Consider the following 21521-nt stretch of genomic DNA (forward strand, 5'->3'; position numbering starts at 1 on the left):
CAATGGGTCTTAAAACCCAGATATTATGATTATAATCCTGAATATAGTTCCTGATGAAGTATCTCCAGTCTTTGTCAGATTTCATCAGGTATTTCACCCATTACCTTTTTAAAAAATTCCTTCTTCATGTCAAATTGGAATCTGACCTATTTGGCTTTTGTTTATTATTATTTAAGGTTATATATTCTATATAACCTTATTTTCTTCATCTGAAAAATGGAGAAAACGTTGCTTCAGAGCTTTCACTAAAATACTTAAATGAGATGAAGAATGTTAAAATACCTGGTGATTTAGAGAAATAGTAATTCTTTTCTTCCTTTCTTTCTCTATTCCACATTCTCCCACTTTTAACAGCATAGCCTATTGGATATTTGAAGAATATATACCAATTATCTATTATCTGGTTCAAACATCCCAGACTATTCAAACATTCCTCATAGAATGCACAATCTTTTTCTTTTGGATCATTGTTCATTAATTTCTTACCTAATAATTCCAGATTTTTGCAATATTGAACCCATGCTTCGGCAGTGAATGCATGGAGTCCTAACCGGTGGATCACCAGGGAATTCCCCAGATAAGCAACTTAAATTGAGTGATACGAAATACCACCAACAGTCCTGTGTGTAAACAATTTAAAAACAATCATGTACTTGTGGACGAAAAATGTCACCTGTGATATCAGTAAATAAGATGTCATGACAATCAAGCCTTGAGCCACTGCAGCCACCCTTGACTGTGCACCCTGAGGGGATTGAGGATAGAGAAAAACAGGATACTGGACCAAGATAGTTAAGGTGCATATCAAAGGAATGATTTTAATGCGCCCAGCTTCTTGTATCTTCCCATATATAGAAAAGCACTAAATTCATTAATTCAGAGGTCTGGTTTTCTTTAATCAGCAGTAATTTTTGATGTTGGACTATATGAACACTTGTATATCCTGGCTCCTCCCTTACTCCTTCGGAACAGAGCTTTCTGAGATGCTGCTTCCTGGGCTTATATTCTCAGCAAGTCCACTGAGTAAAACATAATTCTCAGCTTTTAAGTTGTGCATTTCTTTTCAGAAGACACACTGAACATAGGTCTGGCTTTTATTACATATGGATACCAATAATCCTAAATAATATGAAAGATAGGATACTCCTCCTCAGCGGGGCAGACCTCTGCCTCATTACTCCCTCCCATTGGTATGACACTACTGCATAGAATACTTTTTCATTTCTGAATTTCTTAATTTGTTAATTTCTGTGAACTGCCAGGACACTTGGAGATAAGACACATATTTTACTTGATGACACTTCTTGAGAGAATGATTTGTACTTGTTGCAAAGAACTAATACAGGGACTTCCCTAGTGGCGCAGTGGTTGAGAGTCTGCCTGCCAATGCAGGGGACATGGGTTCGTGCCCCAGTCCAGGAAGATCTCACATGCCATGGAGCCGCTAGGCCCGTGAGCCATGGACGCTGAGCCTGCACGTCCGGAGCCTGTGCTCCGCAATGGGAGAGGCCACAAAAGTGAGAGGCCCGCATATAGCAAAAAAAAAAAAAAATAGAAAAAAAAAAAAAGAAAAATAACTAATACAGTATTCCTCACACACAAAAAAATACATTTGGAATCCTCATGGTATTCATTATAATAGGACTTGCCCTACATTAGAGAAAATTCTGTGAATATTTTCTCTCTAGTAATTGTTAAATACACACTTATGACTTTTTAAAATTGTTACTGTTCTCTCATATCCATCTCTTTATTCTCCCTTTTGGGGAACTAAATATCTGCAACACCTCCAAGAGACACATTTGAAGATACTGTGATATTTCACAGTACATAACATAAATTTATATATTGTGTATTTATTAAACATATATTTAAAAATATTTAAAACTACATGAAATAACAGAAATTTTTATTTGAGGAAATAAATATAATTACTGAATCTAGAAAGAAAAAGTACTTTATTTACAAAATGCATAACTTTTATAGTTGGTGAATTTAAGAAACAGTCCAGTATATACCAGGGATTTAAATTTAAGATAAATCTACTACATTTGAGGAAAAATCTCTAGCTATTCCATGAATAGTTTAAATAACCAGACATTTTAAAACATTTTAATAACAAAAGCAAATTAAAATTATTATTTTAGAAAGTGATGCAAGGGCTTCTATTAATGCACACAGAGCCACATTCTACTTTGGTAAAAGAAAACAAGTATCCTTGATAAGAAAACAAATATCATCCTATTTATTTATTTCGACTCCACCACTAGCTTTAAAATATTATGCAATGATTGTAAGTGAGATAATTCAAACTGATATAGCAAACTAGCACAAATATACTACAGCTAAGTGAACAAATATGTTTTTCATCCAGTGCAAATTTTTGCTTGTGTAACTGCTTACTTACAGGGAAATATACAAAGGCATTTATTTAGAGAGTTTAGGAAGACACCATACTGGGAATAAGAGAAGGGAGCTCTCTCTCTCTCTCTCTCTCTCCATCTCTTTGTCTATGCACTTGTATAGAGGATTCACTGGGTGTGGGAGTGTACTCTATCAATACATTACAAAGTACACAAAGGACAGCACAGAGGTTCCAAAGAGACTTTAATCATCAGATATAGACATAAAGCTAGAAAAGTGGCTTAGACCTGGCATCAAAAAGACCTTGCAACAAATAAAACCATGCACATTGTAGTAGTTTTATTTTTATTTTTTTGAAAAACCTCCATATTGTTTTGCACAAACTTACATTCCCAGCTACATTGTACAAGGGTTCCCTCTTCTCCACATCCTTTCCAACATTTGCATTTGTGGACTTTTTGATGATAGCCATTCTGACAGATGTGAGGTGAAATCTCATTGTGCTGATTTGCATTTCACTGATGATTAGCAGTGTTGAACATATCTTCATATGCCTGTTGACCATCTGTATATATTCTCTGAAAAAAGTCTATTCAGGTCTTTTGCCCATTTTTTAATTGGGCTGTTTATTTCTTTATTTATTTTTTGTTATTGTGTTGCATGACCTGTTTATATATTTGGGATGTTAACCTTTTATCAGTCATATAATTTATAAATATTTTATTCCATTCAGTTGTTTACGTTTTCATTTGTCCATGGTATCCTTAGCTGTGCAAAACATTTTAACTTAATTAGATCCTATTTGTTTATTTTGACTTTTCTTTCTTTTGCCTTAGGAGACTGATCCAAAAAGCTACTGCTACAATTTATGTCAAAGAGTGTTCTGCCTATTTCTCTTCTAGGAGTTTTATGATTTCAGCTCCTACATTCAGGTCTTTAATCTTTTTTTTTTTTTTTTTTGCAGTACATGGACCTCTCACTGTTGTGGCCTCTCCTGCTGTGGAGCACAGGCTCCAGATGCACAGGCTCAGTGGCCATGGCTCACGGGCCCAGCCGCTCCGCGGCATGTGGGATCCTCCCAGACTGGGGCAGGAACCCATGTCCCCTGCATCGGCAGGTGGACTCTCAACCACTGCGCCACCAGGGAAGCCCTTTAATCCATTTTTAGTTTATTTTTGTGTATGGTGTGAGGAAATATTCTAATCTCATTCTTTGACATGTAGCTGTCCAGTTTTCCTAACACTACTTATTGAAGAAACTGTTTTTTCTCCACTGTATATTTTTCCCTCCTTAGTTGTAGATTAATTGAACATAAGTCTGTGGGTTTATTTCTGAACTCTCTTCCATTGATCTATGTGTTGTTTTCCTGCCAGTACTATGCTAAATATATATATGAAGAAAATGAAAACCCTAATTTGAAAAGATACATGTCCTTCAATGTTCATAGAAGAATTATTTATAATAGTCAAGATATGGAAACAACATAAGTGCCCTGAATAGATAAATGGATAAAGAAGATGTGTTATATGTATTCAATGGAATGTTACTCAGCCATAAAAATGAATGAAATCTGCTATTTGCAATAACATGGATGGACTTAGAGAGTATTATGCTTAGTGAAACAAGTCACAGAGAGAAAGACAAATACTCTGTATTATCACTTATATGTGAAATCTAAAAAACAATATAAATGAATGTATATAACAAAATAGAAACAGACTCACAGATACAGAGAACAAACTAGTGATTATCAGTTGGGAGAGAGAAGGAGGAAGGGATGAGAAGGAATATAGGATTAAGAGGTGCAAACTACTATGTATAAAATAGATAAACAAGGATATATTGTACAGCATAGGGAAATATAGCCATTATTTTGTAGTATTGAATCACTATGTTGTACACTTGAAACTAATATAATATCGTAAATCAATTGTACTTCATTTTTTTAAAAGTTCACATTATTCCAATTATATGTTGAGTTTTCTAAAAGTACTCACTGAGATAGAGTTTGGATTGCAAGATATTTATTAGGGAATGAGGTCTATGAAGGGTAAGAGAAAGAAGTAATATTAGTTAAATAGAGAAGATGAACTGAGATTCTGTGTTACAAAACTTCAGTTATCCAAGTAAGAAATTTTTGAGGAAATATTGTCTATCGGAATTATCCCACATTGAATGGAAATGGCTGTGCTTTTATTCCTACCTTGTTCCATCATGGAATATGGGTTCTTTCTGGAAGGGTATGACTCCAGGCAACTGAGGCAAATCCTGAAGCAACATACAGATGGAGGCTGTCTTCTGATCATACTCCCTGCAAGAGAACATCAAGTCTTTGCTTGAAGGAGGGTCAGGGCAGCTCATCTCTTTTTCTGTCACAATTTGAAAAATATTTTTGGAGCTTCACTCCTTTTAATTTGGGTTTCATCTTAACAAAAGATTGGCAAAGACTCTATACACCCTAGCATAGTCTAAGTAACTAAAACTAGAGGTAACCTATATCTTAGAAACCACAAGTAAAAGAAGGTTATGTTTTGATATAGTTTTCGTAATGAAAAATGAAAATATAGGTATAAATCATTTCCTTGCTGCCATTTATTTATGTTTGTTTAGAAACTAATGGCATGCATTTAAATTTTATCTAATGAACTTAGCTTCCATTTTATATGAGCTTATTACTTAAAAAGTAGGTTATTGCATAATTCCAAATTGTGTAAATGAAAATAAATAAATAAATGATGAAACAAAATAAATAAAATGATCCTTTGTATTAAAACCAGGCTTTTGGGAATTCCCTAGCGGTCCAGTGCTTAGGACTCAGCGCTTTCACTGTGGTGGCCCAGGTTCAATCCCTGGTCAGGGAACAAGGATCCTGTAAGCACGCAGCTGAAAAACAACAACAACAACAACAAAAACAGGAAAATTATGTTTAAAAAACAGAAATGTAGACAAACATTATACCAAAAACAATTAACTACAAATGTAATAGGTTTTCCATGGATTACTGAGAAGCTCTGTCTCATACTCAATCTCTTCATTGCTTGTGATCATTTATATTTGGAGTCAACTGCAGGGTTCAGATAGTGAATATTTTACTAAAAACAACATATTTCTCCCTTTTGATAATTACCAAATATACAATAAACTGATTATTTTATTTGAAAAAGAATGAGAACTATTGTAATCCCTTGGGTCCTTTCTCATTCAAGCTCTGATCAGCTGTCCAATATATTTGTCATATTGATATGGGCGTTTTCTTTCTAAGAATATCTTGATTTAACTTGATTTTATGTTTTAAAATAGATTTTTTAATTTATTTCTCACAGTAATGTTGGACAATAATGTTGGGTAATTGAATCATAGTTGAAAATGGATAGTGGATGAAAAAAATCAATCAAAGCACATTAAATGTTAATTGAATGGGGGAAAGGGGAGACCCAAAGAAAAGACAAACACCAAAGTAACATTAAAGCAACAACAACTAAGAGTACTCAATACAAGAAATAATGCAAATTTTGTTTGATGAACAAGGTAAATATAGCCAACCTAATAAACAATACATAACTATTAGAAGACTAGTGGTCTTAAATATTAATTTCAAATAGAACATAATTTATAAGATACCTTATATTTCTAGATAGTTCTTACATATGCTTTATTAACACTTTTTGTGATTCAAATGAAATAAGTCTTCTGAGAATCACTGTCTCGTGTCTAAGATCACTTTCTTCTCCTTCAATCAAAACTTGGGAACTAAGTGTCACTCTGTTACACTCTCCCAATCACATTCATATGTCTCTTTGACTTTGTTCTTGACCAGTGGCAAATGGTTGCTACTCTGGGAATAAGCCAATAAAGAGAACTTTAGTGTTTTGCAGTGAGCAATTTCCCTGAAGAGCCATTACTTGTCACCTTAGAAATACAGCAATTTCGTCTTACCTATCATAATCCATTTTTTTAACCTCATAGCAGTTCACATTTTTACTCTTGATGTCAGATGGCATTACCAGAAGTTAGGGTGGCTGAAATTTTGAGTATGGGTGTGTTCATGTGTGTGTGTGTGTGTGTGTGTGTGTGTGTGTGTGTGTATAAATTTTGACAACCTACAGTTCAAGGTTTAATGGCTTACAAGGTATAAGTTTTGTTTGTTTGTTTGTTTGTTTTGCACAGGCCTCTCACTGTTGTGGCCTCTCCCATTGCGGAGCACAGGCTCCGGATGTGCAGGCTCAGCGGTCATGGCTCATGGGCCCAGCCACTTCACGGCATGTGGGATCCTCCCGGACCAGGGCATGAACCCAATTCCCCTGCATTGGCAGACAGACTCTCAATGACTGCACCACCAGGGAAGCCCAGGTATAAATTTTTAATTATATTATACTATACACCATTAATTTATAATTTGTTGAATGGATTGTGATTTTCTGACATTCTTTATAATAAATGACTTTTCTACTTTATCTAGGAAAGAGTGAGAGTATTTTCTCAAAATTTTTTCTGAAAGTGGCTACATGTCAGGTTTCTGTGCATGTTTAATTATCTTTGATTAACATATTTTAATGCATAGTATTAGACACTGAAAGTGTCACTTAAACTTTTTCTATTTTTTAATTCAGTGTTCATGTTTCACTCTATTTAAGAAAATAAATCCTATATTTCCAATCAAACTTTTACTACCATTACACCATGAAGAGTGCTGTCATCTAGTTCCTGGATGTCATCTAGCTACTGGATGATACCAAATGATCCAGCACACATATAATTGAAAGTTGAGAAGGATGAGAGACAGAGAGGATGGGACATATGTTTTATTTAATTAAAGGAATAGATAAGATTGTTACAAAATTTTTGAAAGACAAGAAAGATGTAGTCAAAAGTTCTGAGATCCCCCAATATAATAAAACACACACTCAGGGACATCCTAGTCAAAATTAAACTTGAAAATCTGAACTATTATTTTAAAGTTTTTCATTTGATTTTGGATTCACATGGGTTAGTTATTCTGCTTATTTCAGAATATATTTATTGACCGAGAAAAGTAAAATAAACATTCATGTTAAAATTATACCATTATTTTTCAGTTATCTACTAGTCAAAAGTTAAATGCAAATTACCAGAGCAATATTTTTGCACTCATTCTTCTAATAAATTATTTTTCAATATTCATAATGCTAATGGGATCTAAATAAATCAACAAGAAAGACACAGCCACATTTAGCAAGATGTTATTTTTTTAGTTATGAAAAAAGTTTTGAACCCTTTATATGTTGTTCAATTATTTGATGAGAATTTTGGGATGTAATTTTTATAGCCTATCCCATAAATCACAATTATTTTCTGCTATATTATCAATTACAGAAAAAGAAAAATGCATGCAAGATAAAGTTACTATCAAAAAAGAATCTATGTATTGAATGTCTTTCAGAAGAGTATATGTCATTCATTTTGCTTTAAATATGCAGTAAGTGGTAGGTGACATAACATTGACACTGAGTGCTTTCAAATTATCTACCATATTTAAATCTCCTGTAGCAACATTATGGACAATATAATATTAAATTCTTTCTCAAAACAAATTAGACACAAAAGTAGCAGTTTTCTGTCAGTGTACACTTCTATATATGACAGTTTTAATCTTTTCAGTGTCTGCTGATAATGGATGTTCAGAGATCCTGTCAGAGAAAATAACCTCCACAACTCAGTGTTTTAAAGCAGAAAAGACATTAAAACAATATTCACATATCAGAACTAGATAATAAGGAAAATTAAATAATTAGGCCAATCAATATTTTAGTATAGATATTTTTTACTCCACCACCTTCAATGAAACTGTTTTGAATGTGATTATTGACACTTAAATGCTATTTTTTTAGATATTAAGCTTATCAAATTAAATTCCCATAAGCAAAGACAAGTTTTGAGTAATTTTATTTAAATAATAAATATTTTGAAACAAACAACTCTATATAAAATGGGTATACTTAAAATTTCTGATAAAATATTGATATTGATTTTAAAGGTAGATTTCTATGACAGTATTTTTTTTTTTCAGTATGTGGGCTTCTCACTGCTGTGGCCTCTCCCATTGTGGAACACAGGGTCTGGACGCGCAGGCTCAGTGGCCATGGCTCACGGGCCCAGCCGCTCCAAGGCATGTGGGATCTTCCCGGACCTGGGCACGAACCTGTGTCCCCTGCATCGGCAGGTGGACTCTCAACCACTGCGCCACCAGGGAAGCCCTCTATGACAGTATTTTAAGCACCCAGATATGAAAGCAAAATTTGTTCAATGCCCAAGCCAGATTCTATTTAGTTTTAACTTAGCCTTTTGTAAAACCTTTATTACTATTTCAGTCAACCTTAGTAAGTGATCAAATACTCCTGAAATAACAAAAAATAACTCTTCTAACTAGAGTGTCTAACTTACACCTGAAGGACAGCTTAATTTTAGGAATCATAGCAGTCATAGTTTTATTTATAAATTACATTTTATTCCCAAAGACATTCTTTTGACAATGAAGAAAGCACATATTAAAAACTACATAATGGTTTCATTTGAAGAACATAATTATTGTTAAGAGTTTATTCTATTCACTCTCTTAATAAGAAAAACAAGAAATGTTCTGCTTGTCATTCAAGATGCTGACATTAATATCACTGTGTACATAAGCCAAATACTTTTCCTTCAAATAATAATATATTTTACATTTTTAGCACATTCTCAAAAGCATTTTCTTTTTAATTCTCTCTTTGGCATTTATATCATTAATACTTCTTTTTATTTCATACAGAATTAATACTCCTGGTTATTTTACTTTTTTCTGATTTAGCAAAATATAAAAACATGCATTTAAATAATGTACATGATATTAATATCTAACCTATTCATCCTCAAAATATTACTTTTCAGCGAAAAGAAAATATATTTCAAGGATATCATGGTTGGCATATGAAATTAGATTCAAATTAACATCAAGGCTATAGTTAATTGACAGGGAACCTAATAGCTCAAGTTGAAATTATTACTCTCTGTTGAATAACTGGTGAGCTTTTGATCAGTGGTTTAGTTTTTTTTTTCTTTTTTTTGAATGACTCTATTTCATTTTTATCCTTAGTCTTAAAGCATGACCCTAACCCTCAAGTAAGTCCCTTATTTTTAAAGTATGAATCTTCATCAGACTCAATAGAGTGTTTGAAATATTCAGAGGAGATTGGTTCAAGATGGCAGAGTAGAAGGACGTGTGCTCACTCCCTCTGGTGAGAGCACCAGAATCAAAACTAACTGCTGAAAAATCATCATCAGGAAGACACTGAAACTCACCAAAAAAGATACCCCACATCCAAAGATAAAGGAGAAGGTGCAATGAGATGGTAGGAGGGGTGCCATCACAAAAAACAAGTCCCATAACCACTGGGTTGGTGACTCACAATTTGTGAGAACAATTAGACCACAGAAGTCCACTCATGGGAGTGAAGGTTGTGAGCCCCATATCAGGTTTCCAAACCTGGGTGTCCAGCAACAGCAGCAGGAATTCCCAGAGAATCAGACTATGAAGGCTAGTGAGATTTGATTACAGGACTTTGACAGGACTGAGGGAAACAGAGACTCCACTCTTGGAGGGCACACACAAAGTAGTGTGTACAACAGGACCCAGGGAGAAGGAGGAGGGACCCCTTAGGAGACTGAAACAGACCTACCTGCTAGTATTGGAGGGTCTCCTGCAAAGGCGGGGGGTGGTTGTGGCTCACTGTGGAGACAAGGACACTGACAGCAGAAGTTCTGGGAAGTACTCCTTGCTGTGAACCCTCCCGGAGTCCACCATCAGCCGAACCAAAGAGCCTGTAGGCTCCAGTGTTGGGTTGCCTCAGACCAAACAAACAACAGGGAGGGAACTCAGCCCCACCCATCAGCAGAAAAGCAATTAAAGTTTTACTGAGTTTTGCCTACCAAAGCAACACCCAGCTGTACCTACCACCAGTCCCTCCCAGCAGGAAGCTTGTACAAGCCTCTTAGATAGTCTCATCCACCAGAGGGCAGACAGCAGAAACAAGAAGAACTACAATCCTGCAGCCTGTGGACTGAAAACCGCATTCACAGAAAGATAGACAAAACGAAAAAGCAGAGGACTATGTTTCAGGTGAAGGAACAAGATAAAACCCAAGAAAAACAACTAAATGAAGTGGAGATAGGCAACCTTCCAGAAAAAGAATTCAGAATAATCATAGTGAATATGATCCAGGACCTCAGAAAAAGAGTGGAAGCAAAGATCGAGAAGATGCAAGAAATGTTTAACAAAGACATAAAAGAATTGAAGAGGCAACAAACAGAGATGAACAATACAATAATGAAATGAAAAATCCACTAGAAGGAATCAATAGCAGAATAACTGAGGCAGAAGAATGGTCAAGTGACCTGGAAGACAGAATGTTGGAATTCACTGCCACAGAACAGAATAAAAAAGAAAGAATGAAAATAAATGAAGACAGCCTAAGAGACCTCTGGGACAAGATTAAATGCTCCAACATTCGAATTATAGGGGACCCAGAAGGAGAAGAGAAAGGACCTGAGAAAATATTTGAAGATATAATAGTTGAAAACTTCCCTCTCATGGGAAAGGAAATAGCCAACCAAGTCCAGGAAGCACAGAGAATCCCAGTCAGGATAAACCCAAGGAAAACATGCCAAGACACATCCTAATCAAACTGACAAAAATTAAAGACAAAGAAAAATTATTAAAAGCAATAAAGGAAAACAACAAATAACATACAAAGGAACTCTGGTTAACAAGTTAGGTTAACAGCTGACTTCTCAGAAGACACTTTACAAGCCAGAAGGGAGTGGCATGATATACTTAAAGTGATGAAAGGGAAGAAGCTACAACCAAGATCACTATGTGTGGCAAAAATCTCATTCAGATTCAATGGAGAAATCAAAAGCTGTACAGACAAGAAAAAGCTAAGAGAATTCAGCACCAACAAACCAACTCTACAACGAAGGCTAAAGGACCTACTTTAAGAGGGAAACACAAGAGAAGAAAAGGACCTGCAAAACAAACCCAAAACAATTAAGAAAGTAGAAAATAGAAATAAAAAGGAATAGAATCCAGTCTTTAATGGGTTACAAAGGCCCATTGCAAAAGCACAAAATACACATGGAAAAACTCAGGTTTGCAGGAAAGATTAAATTAAAGGTGAATTCTTAAAGCCCAAACCTAGTGGCTTCCAGGTTGTGTCTTTAATTTTAGACAAAGAGTCATTTTAATATATATACAAAGAAATAAGTTAGGCTTGAGATGTATATTTGAGTAAGAACTTTGATTGTAACTACTGGTGCAAAGAAATGATTGGAAGTGAACAAAACCTGAGGCTTAAGGAGTCAGATCGTATTATAATTTATGCTATGTATTCCTCATTCATGAGAGCATATTATGCATTCTAACTGACTTCCCTGTGAATTTCAGTGCTCTCTATATATTGTGCATACCTTCTTACTCCAAGAACATTGAGTTTTCTTGCCCAGTGAAATATGAATACACATGGCCTATGCCATGTCATAGCAAAAGCTTTAAAAGCCATTGTATATTCCAATCAACATTCTTGCTGTTCTGTCATGAGAATGGCATGTTCAAAATTGAGACCGCTCCAAAAGGCTTGACCTGGAATGAAGAAAATTGGACCAAGAATGAAGAAAAGCGAAGCTGACCTGAAGCTTACTTGTAGCCTGGAGCAAAATCAGAGATGCTGCTGACTCACATCCAATATGTAACGTGATCAAAAAATAAACTTTTGCTGATGTTAAAAGTCATTGATATTTTACAGGCTGTTTTGAATCTCAGCAAAATCAAGAAAACATGACTAATATAACTGCTAAATTTTAGTAAATTTTTTGCCAAAGAAATAATCTTTTATTTTCTTTCCGAGTTCAAACAAAGCATGATCCTTCAACTAGCATTGCAATAAGATGGGTGAAGTGTACAGCCCCCAATGACAGCAAGTCCTAATCACCTACATCAGTTATAACCACTGTATTAAATTTCTCCAGAGAAACAAAACTAGTGGAGATTTATTACAAGAATCAGCTTATGTGATAAAGGAGGCTGAATTCCTATGACTTGCCACCAGCAAGCTGGAGAACCAGAAAAACCAGTGATGTAATTCAGTACTAGTCCAAAGGCTCGAGAACCAGGGGAACAGTTGGTGTGAGTCAAGTCCCAATTCAAGTCCAAAGACTTGAGAAATGAGGGGTCAACATTGTTAGTCTTGGTCAGAGTCCAAAGGCCTGAGAACCAGGAAAGCTGATATCAGAGAGCAGAAGATGAATGTTGAAACAAATGGCTAATTTATCCTTCCTCTGCATTTTTGTTCTATTCATACCCAAAAAGGATTGGATGATGCCACCCTCATTGATGAGGGTAATTATTTTTTTACTCAGTCTACCCATTTAAGTGCTAATCTCTTCTGGACATCCCTCACAGACATATAGAAATAATGTTTCACCAGCTATCTGAGCATCTCCTGACCCAATAAAGTTGACACAGAAAAATAACCATCAGAGCCAAGTAGCCTAATAAGGAAGGGAGGACGTCCTAGAATGCTGGCAGAATAAGTGAACAATGGGTGACAACATTCTTCCAAAACAAATTCAAAGTCAAATTCAGGGGTTCCCATTATTGCCAAAGTAAATGGTTGTCAAACTTCCTACCAGTGACAAATATCCCATTCTTTGCTTTTAATACAAATTTTTAGGTGGAAGTATGACAAAATGGTTATTCTACCTCTTCTTTACCATTGTTTATTGGGTAGAAGAATAATTTATTCTTTAAAGGAGGCATTAATAAACTTCTTCTTACAGAGCTAAATACTAAATATTTTAGGCTTTGGGGCCATAATACCTCTGTCAAAACTATTCCATCCTGCTTAGACCTGTCATTGTAGCATGAAAGTAATCATAGTCAATATAAACAAATTATTGTAGCTGGGTTTCAATAAAACACTATAAAACACTAAGGCAGGCAACTGGATCACAGGCCATAATTTGAATATCTTTGCTTTAGAACAGTGGGGTATGAAAGCCACAATATAAAACTGAGGCATATATGTACATGAGTGTGTGTGCACACTCATGCATGTTAGTTATGAATATATATAGTATTTGCTAATATAAAAATAGTACATACTCTATATATCATTTTAAAAATTGTCCACCTATTTAAAATTAATATTGCTATATAAATATCTGACTGACCACAGATTATTTAGTTGGTTTAACATTACTATAATTTTAATTATTTGATTACAAAATTTCAGAATGCACACATGAATCAATTCCCCAATAACTACATTAGTAGTTAGAAAGGACTGCATTTTATGTGGAATTACTGGACAAGCAGTGGGTGATGGCACTTTTAGTACTGCTATTGGATTAGGAGGGTGGAGTGGGTTTTTTGTTTGAGGGTGGAGAATGGCCAGAAGAACAAAATATGGTAAAAATTGCATAGATATCTATAATCCCATTTATTTCATCTACAGGAGGGCATACTGATAGATTTTCTTATTCTTTCTTCAGTTTGATATAGCCATGTAACTGAGTTCTTGACAATAAATAGCATATAGAGGGAGACAATATTCACTTCTTCTAAGCATGTCTCATAAAAGACTCTTTAAGGGTCTCTCATTACCTTTCTCCTCCATCTTTTTGAAAGTCTTACACCAAGGTGGTCAATATCAGCTATGGAAACAAGAGGTTGCAGGGATGGTGGAATTTTAGTTATCGCATGTTCCTGAATGACAATGTAGATTATTTATTAGGAAGAACCATTTTGATTGTGATTTAGAGTGTATCAGTTTAGAAATGAATGTTTTATTAGATAATTCAAGAAGATTTCTATTACTTATGTCTTGAATTGAATACCATTCAGGTCACTATAGTAGTATCAGTCATGTTAAAGTATTCAAGTATGCATTTTGTTTACAAATATATTCTTAAGATAATCTTGTGTGCACATTCTAAGTAATAGAAGTACATTGAGTGGGAAGATAAGGCCAATTGTAAAAAGCCCAGAATACTATTTTCCTCCATATCCATGTTTGTTTTGAGCCAAAGAGTGATATTTGAGTGTACTGAGGCACATAGTGACTCTATTCTTAGGTAAATTGTTTTTAGAAATATATATTGCACAAAGATATTTTAAGTTTTAGAACATTGAGACATTTCCAAAGCCAGAGAAACAGTTAGTTAGCTCTTATTTCTAAGACTTATATCTGGTTCTATATGGTTCTAAAATCCTTAATTTGGTTCACATAATTCCCTAGTAAAATCATCATAAGTGTTTACTCCTAGATTTTACATAAGAAAAAGTAAATAACATATAGTACATGTTAATCTAGGAAGAATTTCGTTAATTAAAAAAAAAAATTCAACTTCAAAATTTTCCTCATGATGTGATTTCCTCATGTGGCATTTTCCTCATGATACTATTTTTTTTTTGAATGGGTAATCTTGGTATTTTGATTTAGGATTTTGGAAATTACAAAATTTTCTTGAATAATGTCAAAAGAGGATGCATTATATACTTGACATTCTGACCCAAAACTTGTTTGACCAAAAGGAATAGACTCTAGACCACAGAGCTTTATCTACTTGTTTGGTTGATAACCTGTGGATTTTCCCAAACTAATATTTTTATATTTCAACCAAGCCTGTATAATGCAGTTGATTTTGGGCTTATTTCTTCATTTTGTCCATGCCAATGTAACCTGAGCTTTTGAAAATCATACAGCTTGGCTGGAGGGCGACATCTCTGGAACTGAGTGTCAAGTTCAGATAATCATTCACAATTACATTTTTTATACATTCTTTCAAATATAATTTTATTATAAATAAAATATTTTACAAGGATTTTAAGGATAAAATATTAGATTGGTTTAGTGTTTCTAAAGTGTGAAATATTTGAAAAATAAAGACAATTTATTGTGTAAAAGAACAAATCATTATTTACATTAAATGTGCTCTTTGGCAGTGACTTGCTAAGAATAGGACAATTAAACATTCTTTGTCAATTCATATTAGATTTGATAGAACATTTTGTGCTGTAATCATTAACTCCTAAAACACGACAAGTTAGGCATTTGGATAAGACATGATTTCACAAAAGATATGGAAGTTTTCATTTCTGGGTACTTGGTTAATTCAGGCTGTAACTTATTACAATCTTTTGAACAGTCCAATAGTGTTTATAACTACATTTGTAAATCAAGGACAATTGTGATTCAGTTTGTGGCTGTTATGCTTCAACAGCAGAAAATAGTTCTTGTTTCAAAACCAAAATATTTTAAACCTTTAGTTTTGTAACAATTTGTTTGTAACAATTTTTTCTGTTTCCCTTCCTTCCTTCCTTCCTTTTTACTCTCCTTATTCTTTTGTTTATTTAATTTTTTTCCCTTCTTTTTTCTTTCCTTCTTTTTTTTTAATTTCATCTCTTTTTTGAAAACATCACCCTTGCTTTTATTAGTTGACTATATTCTTTCTGTATTCTAGGAGTCAGATTAAGAGCATTTCTTCTACAGTTTCTTATATAATCATTATGAGATTGATTTTAAGCTCTTTCACATCACCCTGTGTCTACACCTAAATTGATATTTCTTTTACTGAATTATTTTTAATTCTTATGTCCTATCCAGCCTCAGATTTTGAGCACATTTATAGTAGGAATAGGTTGTGCCCATTTTATTCACAGATTGTGGAAATTTGTGGATTCAGTAAGTATTTGATGAATGATTTTCCATATGCATTTATATTCTGAAATAAATAGTTGATATTTTCTCAAATAAAAATGGAGTTGGTTTTGCTGAGAGAGAGAGAGAGAGAGAGAGAGAGAGAGAGAAAGATGCTTAGAAAAAATTAATTCATTATTGATGACACAATCATTATTGATAAAACCTTTAAATTTCTTTCTCAATTGCATTAAGTTTTAGGGGAAGGAGTTTTTTAATAACTAAGTAATAATTTAAAAATCAAAAAAAAAATCAATAGCATCTAAACAGTGTCTAAAATCTACAGTGTTTCAAATATGGCTTCAGTTTTCATGGACATCTGAAAACTCGTAGATTTCCTATCTGCCTGAATTTCCAGAAACTATCTGGTCTCTAAGGACAAAACTTATTTTAAGTAACTTCCTTCAATTTCTATATTCAGAGAGGTTTGTATAGTATTGGGTACATAATATGCAGGCTTTAACTAAATAATAATTAAATATAAAAAATTGAGATGATTAAAATTAATAATTTGGCTTTTAGAGAGTCTTTGAATTTTAACTAGTATATTAAATATAGATAATGTATTTAGATATATGTTTTTATCTTTTTTTTTTCTTTTTGTGGTACATGGGCCTCTCACTGTTGTGGCCTCTCTGTTGTGAAGCACAGGCTCTGGACGCGCAGGCTCAGCAGCCATGGCTCACAGGCCCAGCTGCTCCGCGGCATGTGGGATCTTCCCATACTGGGGCACGAACCCGTGTCCCCTGCATTGGCAGGTGGACTCTCAACCACTGTACCACCAGGGAAGCCCTTATCTTTAATACTATGTTAAAATGCATTATCTAATATAAACACCTAATAGTATACAGCATAGAGAGTTTTTATTAAAAAAAGAATTTTCAAATTTGTTTTGATGAAGATCAATATAATCTTATATTGAGTCATAATAATTTGCATAATATTGCTGTTATTTTGCAATGAACCAAAAGATGTTTCCATAAGAATGTTGTTTTCGCAATGAAGTATCACCTCACACTGATCAGAACTGCCACCATCAAAAAAATCTAGAAACAATAAATCCTGGAGAAGGTGTGGAGAAAACGGAATGCTCCTGCACTGTTGGTAGGAATGTAAATTGATACAGCCACTATGGAGAACAGTATGGAGCTTCCATAAAAAAACTAAAAGTAGAACTAGCACATGACCCAGCAATCCCACTACTGGGAAAACCGTAATTCCAAATGATACATGTACCACAATGTTCATTGTAACTCTATTTACAATAGCCAGCACATGGAAGCAACCTAAATATCCATCAACAGATGAATGGATAAAGATGTGACATATATACATATATATATACATATACAGTGGAATATTACTCAGCCATAAAAAGAAACAAAACTGAGTTATTTGTAACGAGGTGGATAGACCTAGAGTTTGTTATACAGAGTGAAGTAAGTCAAAAGGAGGAAAACAAATACAATATGCTAACACACATATATGGAATCTAAAAAAAATGGTACTGATAAACGTAGTGGCAGGGCAGGAATAAGATGCAGACATAGAGAACGGACTTGAGGACACAGTGGGAGAAGGGGAAGCTGGGACGAAGTGAGAAAGTAGAATTGACATATATACACTACCAAATGTAAAATGGATGGCTAGTGGGAAGCTGCTGCATAGCACAGGGAGATCAGCTCAGTGCTTCGTGACAACATAGAAGGGTGGGATAGGGAACGTGGGAGGGAGGTTCAAGAAGGAAGGGATATAGGGAGATATGTATACATACAGCTAATTCACTTTGTTGCACAGCAGAAACTAATGCACGATTTTAAAGCAATTATACTCCAATAAAGATAAAATTATAAAAAAAGAAAGAGACAGGAAACTATAAAAAAAAAAGAATGTGCTTTTTTAAAAGGACCTATTTCAATTACAATTTATGATTTATGTTACATTGATCTATTATACAACTTGAGTGTCTTCTTTCATCTATTTCATCCATGAATATTATCATTAGAATTATTGGTTACTCATTGTATGGAAGGAGAGGCTTGTTAATTAGAGGCTATTTATAATTTGACAATGCATAATTAAGCTAGTATTTGAGACAGCTTGATGTCTGAAAGCGCAATATGAAATAACTTTACTTGATATTTTTTATGTTAGCAAGGAAAAAATTCACAACATTACCAAGTTTGCTTTTGAGAAATGTTTAAATACAGAATTATGACATAGATATATAGTAATACTGGAATCTATGACATTGTAGTTAACACAAAGTAAATTATGATGCACTCAGAAGTCCAGATTCTCAAAGGTGTACACTGAGGGAAAAAAATGTAGTTAGTGGGGAATTGATTCATGTGTGCATTCTGAAATTTTGTAATCAAATAATTAAAATTACAGTAATGTTAAACCAACTAAATAATCTGTGGTCAGTCAGATATTTATATAGCAATATTAATTTTAAATAGGTGGACAATTTTTAAAATGATATATAAAGTATGTACTATTTTTATATTAGTAAATACTATATATATTCATAATTGACATGCATGAGTGTGCACACACACTCATGTACATATATTCCTTTGTTAAATGTTCTTTCCTAGGATAACCTTTAAATTATCTGAAAATATCATTCTCTTTTTCTACTTTATTTTTCATATTTAATCTAAGTTATGTATTCTTGACTCAATCCTATTTTATTAGTCCTTACCTTTTTATCACCCCTCACATTCTTACTTTCCTTTCCATTCTCTGTAACAGGGAATCCAATATTCAAAATCTTTTCTGAATAATTTTCCCCTAGCTGTGTCCTTTGCTGTTTTCTATGATTACCACAATTTTCTAAACTATAAATTCCATGCCACTCATCCTTTTCTTAAAAGTTTGCTACAAGTTAATTTTACTTTAGAAAGCCCAAGTGGATGGAAAGCTCTGTTTGCCAAATAAGCATTTTATTAATTACAAATATGTCTATTGAGTTACACAAAAGAAAATGGACTAAATATAAAGTACAAAGCATTAGGTGCAAAGAGAGACTTCGTGATTAAAAGGTTTTTTGACATTAAAGGAACTGTGATATCTAATTCCCAGAAAGATTTTAAGAATTGAAGAGACTCATTTCTCTGATAGATTAGGTGCAATTTTGCCTGGAGGTAGGTGACAGAAGAAATAGCCCATGTGCTGTGATATGAAATAAGGAATAATAGGTTTTGAGTACCTTATAACAGCAGACATCCCGTTTTTCTCTCCTAAAACTTTCTATGTCTAGATTTTGGATATAGGATTGTGTCATCTAGTAACTTTTGGATTAACTAGAATTTCTACAGACCTGACGTTATCAGAATTTGTGAAATATTATACCATCTGATTTAGGTGCTGGAAGAAATATTTCATTTTGTTTAAAGTAAGTGCTTCTTCCTTTTTTTTTTTTTTCCTTTTCTGTAGGGAATATCTGTTTTAAAAGGAGAGTACAAGTAATATTTTTTACAATAAAAAATTCTCAGTAAAGAAAATGTAGCAAAACAATTCCTTTCAAAGAATAATTTATAATTAGATATTATTTAAAATAATAAGGTTTCAAAAAGTCATGTATTTTTTATTTTATTCTTTATTATAAATCTTATGCATATTTCCTACCTCCTTAAATATGCACACACCTAAATTATATATCCTGTTGTAATAGATGATAAAACCTTTAAATTTGAAAGAGTTAGTAATTCTCTTTTAGAAAAAAAGAAGTCCAATCACAAAATCTCAAGATTTTAATATCTAGAATAATGTAAATAAGTAACTACTTAAAACTCAAAAACATAATCATCAGAAGCAGTTTAAGAAAGCATCAAATAGGGCTTCCTTGGTGGTGCAGTGGTTGAGAGTCCGTCTGCCGATGCAGGGGACACGGGTTCGTATCCCGGTCTGGGAAGATCCCACATGCCGTGGGGCGGCTGGGCCCGTGAGCCATGGCCGCTGAGCCTGCGTGTCCGGAGCCTGTGCTCCGCAACAGGAGAGGCCACGACAGTGAGAGGCCCGTGTACCACAAAAAAAAAAAAAAAAAAAAAAAAGTGAGGATGATGCAAAACATTCTTTTTTTAAGGCAATAACATATTTTGGAGGTAGATCGAGCAAAAATTACTCATAAAATCATGAAAGCAGGTCTTGGTGGCATAAGCTAGTGTGGGAAAAAATGCTTGCAAAAATAAAACAAACAATCAGAATAGTATAGGTTGGAGTGTCCCATATTGTCTGAGAGTCTTGTCCCTCAGGTGACAGGTAAGACAAGCAAGCATGTGAGGCATGGTGAATTAGCCATGGAAGTCTCTTCGAAAGGAGGATGGGACTCAATTAACTTTATGTAGAGTCCAGATATTTGCTGGACAATATGAGGATACAAGAAAGCAACCAGTACTTCAGAGTGTGTGTGGTGTGTCAGCCAGAATGTGTCTGCTTAGAGAGCTCGTCTATGAAGATCCCTGAGCTTTTTCACCTGAAGGAGGTATCATTTTACCTCACAGGCCAGCACTCTGTTTTCTTCCAGGGATGATAATGCAGGTGGGAGAAGAAAACAAACAAACAAAAAGAAAAAAACGAGTTAAGTAGCTTAACTGAGAAGCCAGAAAATAAAATAAATTCATGGAAACAGAAGAATAATAATGATTAAGATAATAATGAAAATTAATAAATTAGAAAACAGAAAAATGTAGAATTATAAAAGAAATCCTGGTGCTGGTTCTTTTTAAGTAAAAACTAACAAAATAAATAAACCCAGGGTATCCCAATAAAGAAAATAAAAACTAATGGAAAACCACAGAGTGCAAATAAAACATATTAAAAATGCAAAGTAGGAAATTACCAGGGAGTATTAAAATAATCTTGAGTGCCTTTTGCTAAAATCAATGCAAATAAGATGAATGAGTTTGTGGGAAACTATGAATTATCAAAAAATGTACCTAGATTCAAACAAATGAATAATCAAGAAGGAAACTGGAGAAAATATCAGTTATTTGCAAATAATCTCCGTGCTTAGATGATTTTACAGGTGAATTTATTTACACAGATCATGAAAGGTGCACAGTAGAATCAACTGGAAGAAGGGAGAACTTTGAAAAAAAAAATGTGATGCCTGGGACTAACCCCAAGTGTTTCTGAATTAATTAAGCTGTGATTCTGCTAAATCTTCATATTTCTAAAAAAACACTTAATATTTCTACTAAGTAGAAGCATTCACTTAAATCATCTCCAATACTAATCAATTTTAATTATTAATTAAGTGAAACAATATGTTTTATAACTTGTTGGACTCTCCCACTAATTGCTTGTATATTTCAAATGTTTATTTTTATATAGTTTAATATTCAAATAATCACTTTTCAAATAATGATTTTTTTCAATCTGTAA

The sequence above is a fragment of the Delphinapterus leucas genome, chromosome 18 (assembly GCF_059928025.1).
Source record: "Delphinapterus leucas isolate spDelLeu-1000000601 "Yukka" chromosome 18, BTC_Dleu_Yukka2, whole genome shotgun sequence".
NCBI classification, from domain to species: Eukaryota; Metazoa; Chordata; class Mammalia; order Artiodactyla; family Monodontidae; genus Delphinapterus; species Delphinapterus leucas.